The following is a 20,253-nucleotide window of genomic DNA, read 5'->3' as shown; positions in this document are numbered from 1 at the left end:
CATAAATCAGATAGCCAACAATTATTCTAACAGATAATAATCTAACCTAGAAGTTAATGACAAATCTTTCAAATAATCCTACATTCTCTGGTAGTAATCACCTCACAGAGCTGAGAGTAATTCAAAGTCTTTGATTTTTCTCTTGCTGTCAATGGCTATCTTAGTCTTTTACAAAGTAATATATGTATTGAGTGAGTTTTTGTAATTTTCAAAGCTCTAATTTTCAAATTTCTCTAATTTTTTAAAAAAAATATGTTATTGTGATTATTTAAATAATATCATAAATATAGTAATATATAGTAAAATCATTGCCGAGGTAAGATGAATGAACATGACCGTTATCTTATCTAGCTAACCATTTTTCTGCAACAAAGAGCATCTATAAGTTACTCATTTCATAAAATGTCTAAATACAATATATTATTACTATATGCAGCTTCATGTGATATATTAAGTATTTTTCTTTTTCTACTTGACACATTTGACTGAATGTCTCATTTTAATCCCCATAGAAATAGTCACTGTTTTCTTCTCTGTTTATATGTAAGACTTAAAAAGTTTAGACCACACAAAAATTATGTCGTCTAATATTTTAGTTCCACTTAGCATAAAATTCTATAGACATCTACCTGTACCTGGCCCAAACACTAATATTACAGGCACTTATCAATATGCCACCTCTTACAATGGTGCTGGACCCAAACTTAGATTTTTATGCTTTCATGGTAAGTAGTTACTAAATAATTGATTTTCCTAGAACTCTTCAAAATTTATATTTCTTGGGATTTCAATAAAGAATGTATGCTTTATTAGAGGCCTTTCTGAAATACTCAGGTTATATTTAAGATGCATATTGTTTCAACTAATGAAATACTGAGAGTTGAACACCAACACCTGCATGTCCACATAAGATTTATTAAGCTTAACCCTGTGTTTGCTGCTAAGTCAATAATATGATGAGGTATTTACTTTCCTGGAGCATTAAACATTTTTCTCTGTGCTGAAAAAATATTTTCTGAGATTTATGGCTACACTATCACTGCTGACCATCTATCAAGACTTTTCAAATACATTTTTTTTATTCAAGAGGAATTTGAGAAAGATGTTCATTTTTTTCAACTGTTTTCCATGAAGTGTACCTAGCAGGTGTTTAGAAACAGTAAAAAAATCTATAGTCCTTTCTAATAGTTACTGAACATATTAAACAATAAGTTTGAGAATTTTTAAGAAGCAATTTTGATATCTCTTCAGTAATATAACTAAAAAAGTTTAGCTAATTATCTCACTTTCCTTCACTAAAGAAATTTTTCTATTTTACTTACACAATACAAAATCTTTAAAAAATTGAAGAGAGAATAAAAGTTACAGAAATCAGTAAAATGGGGAACTTAAGGAAAAAATGATAAAATATATGGAATTTACAAATATTCAATGAAAAGTGGTATGATTGAAGTGATTTTGAAAACCACATATGCTGTCCATGGCCACACGATCACATTCATGTCACAAAGTTTGCTATGATATTTTGAGTACTGAATGAAATAAAAGTGCAAGGGAATGAAATAAAGGTCATATAAAATGAGGAGGAGACATTATCTGATATTGTCCACTTACAGAAATAGTTCCTAATCAAAAGACGAACATGACTGGAATGTTCTCAATAAAATGAAAACATGCAAAGGAATTCATCATTTACTTTATTTCTAAAAATTAGTAATTTTTAATATTAGCTTTTACTTGTGCTATAGCACAGTCAGCATAGGGCTTGTATTACTAAATATGTTTTAAAAAATGTGTATTTGCTTTCAGGAAATAAACTTGACATTTTGGAGTTAGAGTGAAAGGCGAAAATGGGGACTAGATGGATGAGAGATAAAGCATGTAGAAAATCAATCAAGAGGAAAGTTCTTTGACATCTATCAGAAAAGAAATTTCAAAGAAGTGAAAGGCTAAAGCAAGGTAGTAAAGGACATAAGCTGAATTTAACAACTTTGGATTTGAAAATAAGTGATAAACTGTGTGAGGTACTGTGGTAAAGTTCTACAGTGGACTTCTAATGCTGCAGCTCTTCCTTGGTATATAAGACAAATGTGCCTTTCCCTTTGCAAACAGAAAATACGTCCCCAGTGGTTGGTGTGGATTCTCATTTTATGTTAATTTTTATAATGGGCATAACTAATCAAAATGGTAGCTTCTTTAAACAGAGGGGTAGAATCTTAGACATAGAGCTCCATCAGCCTATGGAGACCATGATAATTATTTTCCTTGAAATTATTCCAAAAATAGACATGTTTTTCCCTTAAAAATGTTATTCTACACCCTGGAAATTCTGAGTCATTATCTGCTCTGTTAACTAGGACTTAGAGTGATTTATTAGTCAGGGTTCCCTAGAGGAACAGAACTAGTAGAATGAATATTACATGTATATCCATATATATATATAAACACATTTATACATATACAATATATTAAATATAATATATGTATGTATTACTTCTATCTGTATATGTGGGGATTTATTATATATAATTTATATAATATTATTTATTATATATAAACAGATATACATATATATGTATATATAAATGTCCACATATATAAACATCTGTGTGTGTGTGTGTGTGTGTGTGTGTGTGTGTGTGTCTGTGTGTCTGTGTATGTATGGGATTTATTAGAGTGGCTTGCAGGCTGTGATCCATCTAGTCTAAAATGGCTATCTCCCGATGGAAGCATCAAATAGTAGTGCAGTCCACAAGGCTGATGTCTCAGCTGTCTTCACTATATGCTGGAATCCCAAAGAAATGACGTTTTAATATGAGTGAAGTAATGTCTCAGAAGAAGGATAGATGAACTTGACCGTAAAATGAGGACAAGTAGGCAATAATTAAAAGCTTTTCCCTTCTACCTCCCTTTATAAAGGCTACCAAGAGAAGGCTCATTACCACACAAACTTGGGGTAGATCTTATGACCTCAAATGAGCTAATCAAGAAAAACCCTTCTCATGTGTGCCCAACTTGTTTGGTGTTTAGTTAATTTCAGATGTCGTCAGGTTAACAAGCAATAAGAGCCATCACAGGGATAGTGTTGGTAGGCCTCCCACTGGACTGCAGAAATAGAGGGGTGTTCAATTCTCATGTAAAAGATGTTCAGGGAGCTAAAAGCAGATACATAAGGCCTATCATGCAGGAAATGTGCTGGGATTAACAGGGAGGGGATGGGTGAATTCGCATCTGTAATGTTTATTTCTCCTTCCTTGAAGAGAACACATGGGTTTCCATTCACATACCCAGAAAATGTTATAAATTTGATCACATTTCTCATTGTAAAATGGCTAGAACATGCAATCTTTTGTTATAGGCTATGGTGGAACTATCTTAAAATATATTTTCTGTTGACAAAAAAGAGGATAAAAGGGTGAAAAAAGCAAATTGTCGTGCTGCATTTTTTTCTTTTTTCTTTTGCTCTTGCAAACTTCTTTCTTCCCAGTGACCTTTCGATTGATTTCTTCCCAGAGCAGCCACCTCATCTGTGGCCTGTTTACATCACATGAGACAAACCCTCCCAGTTTAAAGATGGGAATGAAACAATTGGTGTGGCTTTTAGTGTGCTCGTCTTTGTTATCAATTCCAATTTAAATGGAATTTGAATGTTTTTTTCTTTTTCTTTTTTTTTTTTTATAAAAATCACTGACGCTGAGCTACAGTTCTCCTTGACATAGTAACTAGAAGGGAAACGGAACAAGCATCCATGTGCATTATTTAAATCATATTGTCATTTTCATAGAAGGCAGATGGATCCTTGTAAGAACAAGATTAGGAGAGGTCTTCAAAAACCTTCTTCAGTAACAAGTTCAGACATTCTCTTCTCTTTTTGACCTTGATTTTTTCCCTTCTGAGGATGCACTAACTATGTAGGCAAAGACTTTTCTTTCCCTTTTCATGCTTAATGGTTTTTCTTCGTGAACAAGTACCAGAAAGGGTTGCCATCAAAGCACATTTTGTCTTAAACCAAAAGTTCCTCATCTGCTTTTCTAAATTACCAGTTTTATTAGTTTCATTCACACACATAACAGATATTAAGAGCAGAAAAGAGTTCTACACTTGGCTCATAATATTGGATCCTAACTTTGAAGAATGTGCGGGAAAAGTTGGCTAAGTGATAATAAAGGAAGAGTGTTGCAGGTGAGGAGGCACAAGTGTTCAGGCCACCACTGTAATGGAAATGGAGTGCCATTCATCCCACCGCTGTTTATCAGGCATCAGCTCTAAGTGTGTGATAGCATGAGGAAGTCAAACATTAACTCTAGATGGGAGGAGGAAGAAAAACCTTACAAATGAGTGCAGGGTAGCAGCTTCATGTGTTTTTAGAAATTTTTTGCCATTATAGTAGGCTAAAATAAAAAAAAAAATAGCTCTCAAATCCACCTAAAAAGACAAGAAAAAGGGAATCTTGAATAGACTACCTGCCACCCAAGGTGCAGTACTGTGAATTTTGTAGCATGTGAACATCGTGTTCCTGTCTTCCTACCTTTGGTGAGATTCATAGGTCTGTATTCAACACCTACAATGTGCATAATTTCATGCTTTTGGCTAAGAAGAAAGAAGAAGTCTTGGAATTAGCAGTATCAGAATACAGAACTATAATTTAAGAATCTAATAGAATAAGTCAAGAATGTTCATTTTACCTCTTTATGTTACCCTTACACAAAGCCCTGTAATCAAATTCTTAGTCGCAAGACTAATATATGAAAAAAACTTTCAAAAATGAATTATGATTGAAATCACAGAGATAGGCAAATGCCAGCTGGTTATATTTTCTTTTCATTCCATGAGACAATAGATATATTGGTCTTTATAGTCTAAAAGTAAAGAGTTTGTACAGTGAAAGATCAGGCTTTCAATTTTTACCTATTTACTACTTAAATATTTTCTTGAAACAATGATGCTTAGATTTTACACTTAAAGCATATCTATGTTTCACCAGTTTTATAAGTCTTTACAAATTTCAAGCTTTCGTCAGAATTAAACCTGGCTAATTAAGGTACTATTTTCTCTTCTCTTAAACAAACAGTAAAGGTAATTAATAGCCTTAAATGGGATGAACTATTTTATTTTTTAATTATTCCTCTATTTTTGAATTGTAATATAATTACACCATTTTCTCCTTCCCTTTCCTCCCTGCAAACAATCCCATAAACCTTGCCTATCTTGATTTCACATTCATGGCTTCAATTTCTTCTTAATTGTTTTTACACACACACACACACACACACACACACACACACACACACACACACAAAGAAGAGAAAGGAGGCTGAGATATGACTCAGGGAGTAAGAATGTTTAGTGGACATGCTTGTGGCCCTCAATTCAAATCTTCAAAGTTCACATAAGAAGCAAGGCTTGATGTGATACCTATAAACCCACACAGTGTTGGAAGATGGTGAGAGAGAGAGAAGGAGCATCATTGGGTTTGCTGGCAACCAGCCTAGTTCTAAGGCAGCAATACCCTGTAGCAAGAGAATAAGGCAGAGTGTGATAGAGAAAAACATCAGATAGCCTCCTCTGGCCTCCATGAACGCACTGGAACAGATTTCCACCCATACACATGCACATATACAACAACACACATGTACTCTCTCTTTCTCTCTGTCCCTCTCAGAAAATTAAAGTAAAATAGAAAGTGTGTGTTATATTCCTACATGCATAAACATAACCTACTCAATCTGTATGTACCTCTATGTATACTTTCAGGGTTAAACATTTGATATTGGATTAAAGAAACAATTGTGCTCTTCCCTGGGCGAGGTAGTTTTTCCTATGCTCAGAATAACTTATCTTGCTCTACTCTGTGTAAGGTTGAGGTCTCATAGAGTTACCCACATCCACTTAACCATGTTTTTGTTGTTGTTGTTGTTGTTATGATGCTCATCACATTCGCGCAGTCATATTGGTGAGTCTTTATGGGTGTGGCTTCTGACCATAAGAGACACAATACTCAGAAAATTCTTCCCTTTTCCACAAGGCTCTCTTTGCCTAAGGTAAGAAGGGTTATTGGCTTTTTGTTTGTTTTATGTATTTCCTGTCTTTTTTTTCATCCTTTGGAAGTTTGCATGGTACCCTCTAATATCAAGAAAACTAGGCCTCAGTGAGAAGGTATTACAATCAGTCTCATATCAGGGACCTCTAGGTCATGTCACTGTTGAGTATGGTATCTTCAATAATAGGTATTTTCCTTCATCTATGATGGACAGCCATGTAATAGTGATAGACTATAATATTTTAAAGTCTGTTTAATGACCCTGAATAACAACTCAAAGAAAGGTTGCTCATGGTTGATGACGGTCCTTAGTTCCAGTAGGAAACATTGTCAGCTCAGATGCAAAAATTTCATTAAACTATACATGCCTATTTATACATAGACTAATATGTTCTATAGGTTTTTGATAGGTAATATTTTGATTCCTTATAACTTTTTCAGACATGATTATTATTATTATACCTTCTTGTCTCCTTCTTGTGTTTTTATTACCTACTACTTTATTCTAGCCCACACACCTTTGTTCTACCATTTCTCTGATCGGATCACTTGTACCCTGTTATTCCACTGTCTGTTTCACCTTGACTTTCCCACCCTGGCAATGGTCTTCTTTCTGGTTTCTGCAGTTACTGTAGGTTGTGTATCCACATTTGAAGATTTGGTGCGAGAAGCCTCAGGTGGGAGAGAACAGGCAATGTTTGTCTTCCGGCATCTGGGTTACCTCATTAACATGATCTTTTCCAGGTCATCCATTCACTTGAAAAGTTAGTGATTTCATTTTTTTCTTTAGAGATAGGTAATATTTCATCATGTAATATATCATTTTTCCATCTTTTGGGTCAAGGATTTTGAGTGAGGTTGAAATCTTTTAAAAGAAGAAAGTTCTTACAAACACAAAAGAGAAAGAGAAGGGATGTGAGAGAATTGGGAAAAAGTAGGAGTCTCTAAATATTGTTTCTGAAGGCACAATTTCATCAGAAATAAGTCAGGAAGAGGTGACTCTAAGGACCAAAGTTAACTGTCAAGTTTATTTTAAATATATTTGTGTTAATGAATCAATGACTAAAAGCTAAATGAGAAATCCTTCACAACTTTCTTAGGCAGGTAAATAAGCCTAAGTAGGAGAAGCACAATGTTTCTGTAGTTTACCAAACATGATTAGCAGATATGATCAGAAAATAAATAACAATAAAAAGGAAAATGTTGACCAAAGAATAATATATTATAAAGATGTGAATTTATATTTTTCTTTAAAAAAATTCATCTGGAGTATTATAAGCTTGAATTTATCTTTTTTCCCTCTTTTAAAAATTTATTTTTATTTAAACAGAAACAATAAAATGGTTTTTAATGATTTACTGGTGTACTAATTGTGGCAGTTTGGAAGAAAATAGAGTGACACTATTAGGAAGTGTGGCTTTGCTGGATAAAGTCTGTTGTTGTGGGTATGAGTTTTGAGGTCTCACTTGCTCAAGCTTCCCTCAATGTGACTGTCAGTCAGCTTTCTGCTGCCTTCTGGTCATGATATACCCAGCACCACATCCGCCTGCATGCCACCATAACCCTGTCATGATGATAATGGACTAAACCTCTGAAACCATAAGCTACCACCTTAATTAAATGCTTTCCTTGTGAGAGTTGCCATGTTAATTGAATGTTTTTGTTTGTTTGTTTTGTTTTTGGTAAGCATTTCTGTGGTCATGGTACTCTTCACAGCCACAGAAACCATAACTAAGTCAGAACAGATCCGTGTCTTCTTCCTTGGCCATCATTAGAGAAGCTTCCTCCTAGAACAGATGGAAAAAATACAGAAACCCACAGGCAGACATCTCTCTCTCTCACATACACACACACATACACACACACACACAGAGACAGAGACAGAGACAAAGACAGAGACAGAAACAGAGACAGAGAGCTTGAAACACTTTGTCTTAAATGAGGTGTGTCCATCAAATCCTTCCTCCTTCCTACAGGACTCAGGGAATCTGTGGAATGGGAGATGGAAAGAGTGTAAAAGTTGAAGGGGATGGAGAACACTGAGAAAGCAAGGCCCTCTAAATGAACTTACAGATACTGAAACAGCAAGCATGGGGCTTTTATGGGTATCCACCACGTCCTTTGCACATATACACCATGGCTTCCAGTTTATGGTTTTATAGGATTCTTTTTTTTTTTTTTTTTTTTGGTTTTTCGAGACAGGGTTTCTCTGTGGTTTTGGAGCCTGTCCTGGAACTAGCTCTTGTAGACCAGGCTGGTCTCGAACTCATGGAGATCCACCTGACTCTGCCTCCCAAGTGCTGGGATTAAAGGCGTGCGCCACCACTGCCCGGCTTATAGGATTCTTGAGTGTACAAATGGGTTTGTCTGTAATTCTTGGCCTTCACTTAGGTTCTTTTCCTTCTGCTTGCTTATTTTGTCCAATTCCAATGTGTAAGTTTTTTGTTCTATCACATTATATTATAAACATTATATTATATATTAACTCCTCAAAACTTTTGTTGTCCTTGCGGTTTTAATGAGACCTAAAGGTAGTTGATCCAGATGATAGGATAAGTGATAAGAAACTTGGAAGAGTAAAAGGAGGGGAAGCTGGAATCAGGATATATTATGTGAAAAAAAATATCAAAAGATTATTTTTACTTATGTATACGTGTGTATCTGCATGTATGTGTATGTGCCACATGTACCTGGTTGCCCAATGAAGCTTAAAATGGTCATCAGCTCCCTGGAGTTGGAGTTACATGCATTTGTAAACTGCGCAAAGTGAACAAAAGTCAGGTTTTCTGAAAGAGCATTGCACAGTTCTTAACCACTGAGCGATGTCTTTAGACTCCTCTGTCTCTCTTTTTTAAAGGACAATTATCAGAGAGAGTGAAAGTAGAAAAAGATTTAATTTTGATATTTCTAATTATGAGTGCAAAGAAATGGGGGATGGTCTGTCTGGTGCATGTAAAACTTGTCATTCATAAATATAATTTCTAATTCTAAAGCTACTCAAATTTAAAAGCAAATTTGGTAATTTAGCAAATTTGAACACAAAACATTACTACTACATTTTCTCTGTGTTAATTTTTTTTGGATCCTACATACCAGGAAGGAGTTCAGAAGAGAATTTTCATGATCTTTGAAATCAGTGGGAGTTTCTTAGTACAAAAGAATGCTGTACAATGCATGATTCATCCCTGCTTTGGGGATGCTTTTTGGCTTCCTCTCACATGTGTAAGTCTATCCAACTATGAGCAGCAACAGAAAGCAAGACCAGTGACAGCTTCTGCTAGCCACATTTTAGGAGGAATTTTAAAACACATTGAACATTTGAAACTTTTTCTCTTTAAAGTTTTGGCAGAAAGTTTCCCCTTAGATGCCACATGAGTCTAAACATCAAGTACTGAGCATAGTACTGACATTTTGTCAATAAATAATCATCAAACAAAAATTTTATAATCTTCCAAAGAAAACAACTCAGTAAAGATCTGATGAAAATACGATTTTTGATATCTTGTAAGCATTATTTTGTAGGAAACATAATAATTGTCCAAAGGTAATAACCTAGGATGAACAAATAACTTTATCAATTATCTGCATCCATTGCAAAAGACAGAAAATCAAACTGAAATTGTTTTTAGAAAAAGCAAAATAATTGAGTGAGTTTACTGAAGGGCTTTTGACATTTAACTTGCAACATATAATGAAGTGCACTATTTATTGTGTAACCTTGGTAACAAATGAGCTGATTTGGGGCACTGAAACAAGAGCACTATGAAATGCCTGAATAATTTTTTTGTCTCCCCCGACTCTATATACTTTGAAGAATTTCTAAAATTAGTTGTCATCTAATTTAGAATGGAATTCTTACTCCTTTGAGGTCTATATCACTTATGAATATGTTCTGGGTGCATATATGACACATATGACTGCAGTAGTTTCAAATGCTGGGATCAAGAACATAAAATTAAGTTGGTTTCATGTCATGAGACTATGCACTCAACTGCTAATATATGAAGAATATATTCCTTACCACTTATAAATGGCAAGAAACTTTCTATGAGCATTTGATAATCTAACACAATAATACATTTATTTAGTAGACTAATTACAATATATCATGCTTAATAAATATTTACATTTTTAGTAGTATCTGGTATCAATATAATGCAATAATAAAAATCACAATACACATATTTAAGAGACTAATCCTAATTGGTATATGAAAAGACAAAAATGGAGTACTAAAATCCATTAACTTGTGGAATGTGAATATTGAAGAATTTAAAAAAAAATAATAAAAAAATTTCCTTCTCATCCAGTCTTGCCTTACAGACAAGGTAATCAACTTACTGTAGAAATATAGGCTAACTTTAAATTGTGCTGTTATTTATTCTTTCAAAGAATGCTCCTTTCAATTGAAAGCAATAAAAAAAATTCTTTTTAAAAAATGTTGGAACTTATTTATGGCTAGAAACCAATTATGAGCGAGTACATCCCATGTTCATCTTTTTGGGTCTGGGACACCTCACTCAGGATAGTGTTTTCTATTTCCATCCATTTGCATGCAAAATTCGAGAAGTCATTGTTTTTTACCGCAGCGTAGTACTCTTTCTCTTCTATAGCTTCAATGTATCTGATTTTTTTATGTTGATGTTTTAATCAGCTTGGATGGGAGTTTTGTGCAAGATAATAAGTAAGTATCTATGGAACTATTTGAATTCTTTTATATGCAGATATCTGGTTTGAACATCCACATTTGTTGAAAATGGGGTCTTTTTCTCAGTGTGTATTTATGAAGTTTTCATCAAAAATCAGGTATTCATATAGTGTGCATTTATGTTGAAGTCTTAATTCTATTCTGTTGAATAATTTGTCTGTTTTTATACCAATACCATGTAGGTTTTATTACCATAACTCTGTAATATAACTTGAAATTGGGAATGGTGAGATGTCCAGCAGTTTTTATTTTAGGATTCTGGATTGTTTTAAGCTATTATGTTTTTTTTCTTTTCCATATGAAGTTCCATAATGATCTTTTCAAGTCGTTGAAGAACTATGTTAAAATTTTGATGAGAATTGCATTCAATCTATAGATTGTTTCAGTAGAATGTCCATTTATGACTATATTAATTCTAATGATTCAAGAGCATTGGAGATCTTTCCATCTTCTGTTTCTTATTCAATTTTTTTATTCAAAGACTTGAAGTTTTTATCATACAAGCCTTTCAGTTGCTTTATTGGAGTTACCCCCAAGATATTTTATATTATTTAAGGCAATTCCAAATGTGTTATTTCCCTGATTTCTTTCTGAGTCTGTTTGTCATTTGTATATCAGATAACTACTGATATTTTTTAGTTAATCTCATACCAAGTACTTTTCTGAAAATGTTTATCAACTGTAGGAGTTCACTGGTGGAAATTTTAGGATCAATTATGTGTACCATCATATCATCTGACATTAAAGATACTTTTACTTCTTTGTTAAAAAAAATAAATAAATAAATAAAAATAAGAAGAGAAGCTTCAGAGCCCTGCTATGGAGGGGTTGTTAAGGAAAAAAAAATGTTGGAAATAATTCAAGAAAAGGGTAAGGAGGAAAGGAAGAAAACTGTGCAGAGGAACCACACCATGAAATCAGGAAGAGATAGAAATCCAACTGGAAACAGAAAAACAATAAGAAAAGCTAGAGTTAATTCTCACACTGGGTCAGAACATGGTTTACTTTCAACAAAGATTATAAATCAACTTAGTCTGCCCTGGGGGTTGTTTTCCTTTTCACATTATTCTGTTAAGTAATAAGTTTCCTTTGCCTGAAACAAAAGGCAGTTCTGAAACAGTGCAGCCCAGGGAAGCAGTACTTTTTTCTTCCTGTCTTTTAATAATTTTTCCACCTAAGTGAAGAAACAGCAAAGTTTATCTTCACATAAGTGAAGCACACAGTTTCACATTTCATCCTGAGTGTTAGTTTCAGGATCTGGTGATGGGATGGTGTTTTATATCTGTCCTTCTCTGCTCAATTAATTTTATTTCTGTCCTTCTTAGGAGGGAAGGAGGGGGAAAGGGTTGTTTGAAGGATAAATTGTTTTGATGCTTTTCACATTAATATTTTAAAATATTCAGTTCATCCTATAGATGAAATGTGTGAGGGAAAGGCAAACTCTGTGTATTACATATGTACAGATGTGTTTAAGTAGAACCAGCCAAAGCTATGCTGAATTAAACTTAATTTCTTTCACCCTAGGAGGCATTCAAGTGTCATATCGAATTATATGCCTTATTTTTTTAAAGCCAGTAACATTATTTTTGTTTCATGTGTAGAGACATGAAGACAGACTAAAAGTTTTCATAATAATTTTTCCATTATGATTTTTGTTGTGTATTTCAAGTTTAGATATTGTGTTTTTTATACGATTTGGCTTCATATACATTAACAATGTATGATAGCCAATGATGGATAGTGGAAAAAATTGCCAATGCAATTTTCATGAAAAAATTAAACTATTATTATATATTATAATTTTTAAGAAACAATCTAACATTATATTTTATTTAAGTTCTGTACAACACAAGGAATAATATTCAAGTTCTTATACAAAACAAAGAGAAATGAAACTTTATACCTTTGTATTTTCAATTATACAGCTTGCAATTTAGGGAATATGAAAATCTACAAAAGGAACTAGGTATTGTATAAAGCTATCTTACACAGTAATAAACTGAGTTCCTGCTTTTACTTGACTCCCTATCGTATCTAATTGACTTCCATTGTGGGACTGCAAAATGGGCTGATAGCACACTCACCTTTACCGAGGAAATAAGGAGGCTCAGGGTGATCTAATTATTGGGCATTAGTCCTGCCTGAGCCTGTCACTTTATCGAGGTTACAAAAGATACTGGGGAAAATGAACTGGATAAGGCCCTCATTGCCTGTCGAGTCTGGGAGACTCTGGATGTTTTATATGATCTCCAAAAAGAGGGGCAAACTTATAGGATCATTTTCTTGCTCCCTGGGGGCCATCAGGCAATCATTGAATTTGTCAATGAGCTTCATCAGGCTTCTTTGGTGAGGTATAATCCTAACATCCCAATCTAAGGCTGGATATTTTTAGGAAAAAAGACCATGCTGGCTGCCATCATTCAGCAGTCACAGCTACTAGGATGGGTACACACCACTCTTAAAAAACACTCCCAGAGTATTCTCTCTAGTCAATCAAATAGCTGATATGATTATAAATATCAGGGACACCTCCCTCTGGCATTATGGAAAAGATTCATAAATTCCATCCAAAATTAAGGATTTAGAGTGGGTGGCCAGATATTGTTCTCGATTAAGCTTTGCCCTGGAGGGACTTTGGGTGGAACATGGAACCCACTTTGGGGAGTCCCTGTTAGTGAAGCTATATCAAGAACTACACCGGAGAGGTCCCTTAGTATTTTCTTCTAGGCCCCTGCCCCAAGAATTCACTGTTTGCACAGAATGGGGCCGCCTTTGTAGTTTTCTCCACAGAGGGGACCAAGACAAAGATAACCAAAATTCTCTTTTGTGGAGAATCTGCTCAATATAAGGAAATGATGCCCATATATATTGCCCTACAAGAGGTACCAGAACCCTGCAACCTCTATTCAGACAGCTCTTATTGGTGAGCCTACTGCCACACTTACCCTATGCCTATATCAGTTTGGATGCTAATCCTATTTCTGCCTTGTTGATATAACTCGGATCACTCTAGAAGGTAGAAAAAAATCCATATATTTTCAGCATCTCAGAGGACACCAAAATCTTTCTGGACTCATTTCCCAAAGGAATGCTGCTGCAGATGCTTTTGGGGCCTATCTCATAGAGGTCTCGAGTCTGTCCATACAAAATGCTACCCAAATGCATGACTAAACTCATGTCAACTGGAGGGGACTCAAATACCTATACCCCCTATATCCTTGCAACAGAATTAAAGAGAATTGTTTATACATGTAAGACTTGTCAACACTTTCTCTGCACCCCCCTCCCCTTTACAAGAGCCGGGGGTGAATCCAGGAGAATAAGAACCCAATATCGTCTGGCAAACAGATGTGACACATTACCCTCCATTTGGCAAATTAAAATACATGTTTGTGACCATAGACACATACTCTAAGGCATGCCAGGCTACCGCCCACTCAGGGAAAAGGCAACCCAAGCCAAAAATCACTTCTTACAATGTTTTGCTATGTTGGGACTACCATAACAGGTCAAGACTGACCTTTTTTAATGGTCCCTTTTTAATAAGTAAAACATTAAAAGAATTCTTCCAGAGATGAAATATATCCCATACTACAGGATCCCATAAAACCCCCAGGGTCAAGCGATTGTCGAAAGACATCACCTATATCTTAAAGACTTTCTTATGATACAAAAAGGGGGAGAAGTCTCTTCCATCTACAACTGCAAAAAGGCATTATAACCATCAATATTTTAAATTTTCAAAAATTAGCCGGGCGGTGGTGGCGCACACCTTTAATCCCAGCACTTGGGAGGCAGAGGCAGGCGGATCTCTGTGAGTTCGAGACCAGCCTGGTTTACAAGAGCTAGTTCCAGGACAGGCTCCAAAACCACATAGAAACCCTGCCTGGAAAAACCAAAAAAAAAAAAAAAAAATTCAAAAATCAGATGAACAAAATAGAGTTTAGAAAATTGTGGATCCCTACCAATGAGGCCCCGCCTAAAGGTCAGGTGGAAGGGTCCTCTCACTAACCAATGGAGGGGTCCAGATCGCTTGTTGATACAAGGCTGAGGATATGGATGTATCTTCCCAAACAGAGGGGACACGCCTACATAGTTACCCACTCATAACTTAAAATCTCTCCCCTTCCCTCAGGGCAATGGGCAAGAACAAGATGACCAATAAAGAAAGAAAGCGATTATGATTGAAAACCGTTAAATTCAAACACAAGAAAAAAGAAAACCACTGTCTATGGGAGACTGACCCTTGAGGAAAGCATTGTCTGTTTATTTCAGATCGCTCTCCTGGTGGTAATCATGTCAATTCATGTCATGGGGATTGAGGTCCAAGCCCCCACCAACAACAGAAGGTGATGTGGATCCTGTCGAGCACTGGCACTGGATTCTATACCAGACTCCTGACCTGATGTTTGATATCCGGGATTTGGCACATGGTAGCTGGGAATTTGGGAGACTGGATTCTGGGGTTCCAAGGGACACCTGAATGCGGAGGTTCTTGGGGTGCACCCTACCCCAGGTATCTTACCCTAATGCCCCTGGGTGTTCCCATGTCTTAGGAGACATGCCCTACTGCGGACACCCTTTTATGTGTGCCCAAGAAGCAACTGGATGGCCTCAGCTATTAGAAACTGCAGGGTGGCTCCTGATTACTGTTGTTCTTCCTAGGGATATGAGCAGACTGGGCTGTACATAATTAGAAAAAAAAACAGAGTGCATTACAGTATTTACAAAAGTCTTTCAATTCCTTAGCAAGGGTAACCTTACAAGATAGGAGAGGCTTGGACTTGCTGTTTATGGAACAGAGAGGAATTTGCAGGGCAACTTGGGAAAGAATGTTGCTTCTACACGAACCATTCTGGGATAGTTACAAAAACCCTAGATGAGTTTAAAAAAAATGATTCATTTAAGTCAAGGACCCCCTATGAGACCTGGTTTAATTGGTTCCCATGCCTTATTACACTCATCTCTTCCCTAATTGGACCAATGGCTATTTGTTTATTAATCTGTCTTTTCGGCCCATGCATTTCTCAAAGGCTGAAAGAAACATTCCAAATACAGATACAATCGGTACGTGTCCCTTCGAGTACATTATGATAGACTCAATATGAATGAACATTCAATGTGAGAATTTCCAGGCTTAAACTCCAGATAGGGGTGGGTCTTATACATACTCTTTCCCCAGGGGGCTATTCTGGCTTGGTGACTGGGGTAGGGGGTTGGATATAAAACAAAAAGGGGAGATCTTGGACCAAAATTATTTCAGGGCCTGTTTTTCGAGGCCTACAGGACAGTAAAAAGCCTGGCTCAATTTCAGGGCCTATACTTTGAGGCCTGTAGGACAGAGAAAAGCCTGGTTTGAGTTTGAATGAGGATGAAACAGAAAAAGCTAGGTAGACACCCCTCCAGCCAGATGGAGAGTTTAACTGCTTCTCATTGGCTGAACGTACCCCCACATCACAGGATGCCACTGAACCTATATAAGCTGATGCTCACAATAATAAAGCGAGTTTCTGCTTTGGCTGGACTCCCTATTGCGTCTGATTGTCCTGAGTCACAGGGCTGCAGAATGGGTGTCCTGTGTCATGTGATTGCAGAATAGGCAGATAGTGCACTCACCTTTACCTGGGAAATAAGGAGATTCAAGAAGCCTAGCAGCCACCCACACTGATATTTCATAGACATTGATTAGGTTAACCAGGGTAAGGTCATACTACCGGCATAGTTAACCTCTACACTTTCAAGTAGAAAATCATAGATTCTTCCATTAGTCTTTTCTCTCTACTTTGCATTTTAAAACGTTTTAATAAGTGGCACAATAGGCTCCCAGTGGAGAACCTAATACTATTATCCTGATAAATGGATATAATATTAAAATCCCCCCTAATGCCCTATTGATACACCAGTAGATCTGTGCATCAATGAACACTCATCAGAAGGTCAAATTTTATTGCCACTTACTTCAAGCTGAGCTCTACATAGGTTCAGGGTAAATTATCTACCATATTTATTTTGTATCTCACCCCAAACTAATTTTTTTCCCAGATGGGCTAGCAACTTTGCATTAAGCAGAAGTTCAAAAATTCGGTGGAAACTCTAACATTTCCTTACCTATTAACACATAATGGCCTCACAGACAAGATGGCAGCACTGTTTTATGGACCCTCATCCCTGCCTGGGCTGCTTCTAGAAAGCACCCAATTACACCTAAATATCCACAATGCCAGAATTGTTTATCAAAACCTTTCAGTAGAACCTTGGTAAATGAGATTCATATGATAGTATGTCTTTCTCATTCTCTCCTTGAACACTATTATGAAACTTGTTGTCTCCTTTACAGTTTAGAATATTAGAATAAGTACATTTCATTGTTTCTGGTTGCATTGTTTATCTGCATGTACATTATGTAAAAACACTATATTTCTATACTTCACATCAGTGTTAGATTATCAGTGTAAGAAAGCTGATGATGTAACATTGCAGAAAAGGTTTAAGAACTGTTCAAAACTTAGAAGCATGATTTCCACTAGGGATTTCTGATGTCATATATATCCCCTAACTCCAAATATATCCCCCACCTCTCGTTTGAAGATAAGAGTGTCTGAAAGGCTTGAGATGCTCTATTTGAACGTGCCATTTTCCATTTAATGCTTAAGGATCACGCTACAATTGCTGTGATTAATTGAAACAATACATTTAAATGTCGCCAAGCAGCTGCTACTTTATTAACGGAGACATTTCCCTCCAGGAGTCTCTCTGTTTCATGCAACATGTTCTGATCCCCAGATACAGGTGGCAAGGTGGCAGGTACCAAGCCGGTTCCCATAATGTACAGCTCCACTTAGAGATGTAGCCCAATAAACTGTTTAGTTTTTACTGTCCCTACTTGTGTTATTATGAGGGCATTACATCTAGAGCAGGGCAATTTAGGTTTGCGTTAGCAAGAGCTGGTGATCATGTCTCACCCCTGACCTTCAGGCTAATGAGAAGGTCCGCTGGATAATTGTCTTCTCTTAAGTTGGCTCTGCGCTGTGTAATCTTTATTGCACAAAATGACATTTGAAGTTTGTTTTACATGAGCAAGTAGGAGAACATTATTTCTGCAGTGAGCAATAATTATCTGCCTCCTAGCTGAAAATACACGCTGTGGATAAATTGTGTTCATCTGGTAGCCTTTGTTTGTAAGACAAGTTAATTAAAAGAGGAATGTTGAAAAATATGTTTGCCCACTGAGTGCTGATGGAGTAATAATATTACTTTACAAGAAAACATTACATGCAAAACAACTTTGATTTTATTCTAGACTTATCAGATAAAATGAGGTAAATACAATGCTTCCACAAGCAAAATTTAATCACACGCACACACATGAGATAGCAATTTTTATTTATCCTAATAAATTAATAAAAGTCTTAACTTCTCTGTACCCAGGCAGCATCTGTTCTAGTTAGCCTAGACAAGACATATTGAACCTAGTAATATGCCTTAATAAGATGTTCAAGTAATTATATACACTGAATACTGTTTTTAGCATGCTATAGGAATCCATCTCTTTGCTCAAAAATGTACAAATTACTTAATATAAACACTTAATAGTTATGCCAAATATGCCTTGCAAAAAACATGCTTCTGGATATACATTAAAATCTAATTTCCTATTTTTTGTGAAGAGGCCAATAACTCAAATGGGAATTGATTCATCACATACTAGAAATAACTAACTAATTTTTGATGGAGAAATTTTTCTTCTTTAAAAATGCCTTGAAAATAAACCGCTAGTTTAGTCATTGTAAGCAGGGCTAATATTTTGTGGAAAATTGCTTTTTCTTTTGTTTTTAACAATGTCGAAAATGACTTTTTATTTGCTTATTAAAGCAATAAGTGATCTGAGAGCGAATTTTTAAACCTTAATCCAGTCGCTGTATTCTTGCTTCATGCAAAGGAGGTACAGACTTTTCAAGGTCATGTTTCAAGCTAAAATTTTAAAATGTTATATCTTTTGTTATATATGATATACTCATTATACACTTTCCTGTTCCAAATTCCTCTAGAATTTACCCTACCTGACTAACTATTGAATTTCATATATTCCTTTTTATAAGGAAGCAAATATTGTTTTTTTTAATTTAAAATAATATATTAGGTCTAGTTTGAGGTACCTTGGGTATAGGTTATAGGTTATAGTTAATATTTTGGATCACACCATTAAAGGCTTTTTTTCACCAAGCAATGATCAAATTCCAGTAGTTCCTTCAGTAGGGGTAGAAATCTGTGCCTACATTCTATCATTCAAGTTGGATTTTTGTCTGGCTGCAGCTTCTGCAGGTCATATGCATGGTGTCTTAATTGTTGGGAGAGGCCGTTTGTTTGCTCCCCGCCACTTAGCCCCCAAATAATCACAAAAAAGTCATATTATTTAATCACTGTTTGACCCATTAGCTCTAGCTTCTTATTTGCTACCTCTTACATATTAATTTAACCAATTTCCATTAATCTATGTATCGCCATGAGGCTGTGGCTTACTGGCTAAAGTTTTGGCGTACATCTCTGGTGGGGCTACATGGCTTCTCCCTTACTCCTCCTCCTTTCTCACAGCATTCAGTTTAGTTTTCTTCACCTAGCTCTGTTCCCCTATAGCTTGCTATAGGCCCAAACAGTTCCTTTATTAACAAATGACATTCTCAGCATACAGAGGAGAATCTCACATCACTTAGTCATTGTGAGTTCATAAGTGTATCTGAACTGCTATTGTCTGAGGAAAACATTGTTTCCCTGAAGTCACATATCACCTTTGGTGATGTGACAAATACAATGACATTACTCTATGGATTGGAGTTGTTTCTTGACTCTGTAGACACTGTGCCAATTACAAAACAATGCCAGCACAGATACTGTGATTTAAATAAGCAAATGGTTACATATGTACAGTACACATACACATACATACACACACTTAGAATTCCCAAAAGGCTTTTATTGTCCAGTACATTTATTTTTTTACATTTACATTTTTTTTACATTTATCATTTTGGGAATTTTTTCACTTGCATGAGAGTTTCATGCATGATATAAGCCCAAACATTTCTTTCACTTTCTGTTTCATTGAAGTTTGGTTCACAGGTAAACCTTCATGCATATGAATTTGTGTGTATATGTATGTAGAAACATATATATATATGTATATATAATTGTATATATGTATATATAATGTCTAGAGTTGAACTTTAAAATATACTCACACAATATACTAGGAAACAACTACCACAGTTAAGGTCATGAAAATACTCATTGTTGTTTTCTTTTATTTTGCTTTCCTCTGTGCTAAGAATGCAGGCAATATACACCCTTAATGAAGTACACGACATTGTTAGTCTCCATCCTTTATCTCACCTCTCACTTTACTAAAGCCTAGTTCTAGATCTGAAATTTAGATGGGAGATGCAGGCACATGAATCATTTCCATCCATTCCTTGTGCACAGTTTCAGTTTGTTTCATCTGCCATTAAAA

The sequence above is a fragment of the Microtus oregoni genome, unplaced genomic scaffold, assembly GCF_018167655.1.
Source record: "Microtus oregoni isolate MIOR12 unplaced genomic scaffold, Mior012 000038F_ref0000394, whole genome shotgun sequence".
Classification (NCBI taxonomy): Eukaryota; Metazoa; Chordata; class Mammalia; order Rodentia; family Cricetidae; genus Microtus; species Microtus oregoni.
The sequence above is the reverse complement of the archived record's forward strand: the minus strand, read 5'-3'. Positions refer to the sequence as shown.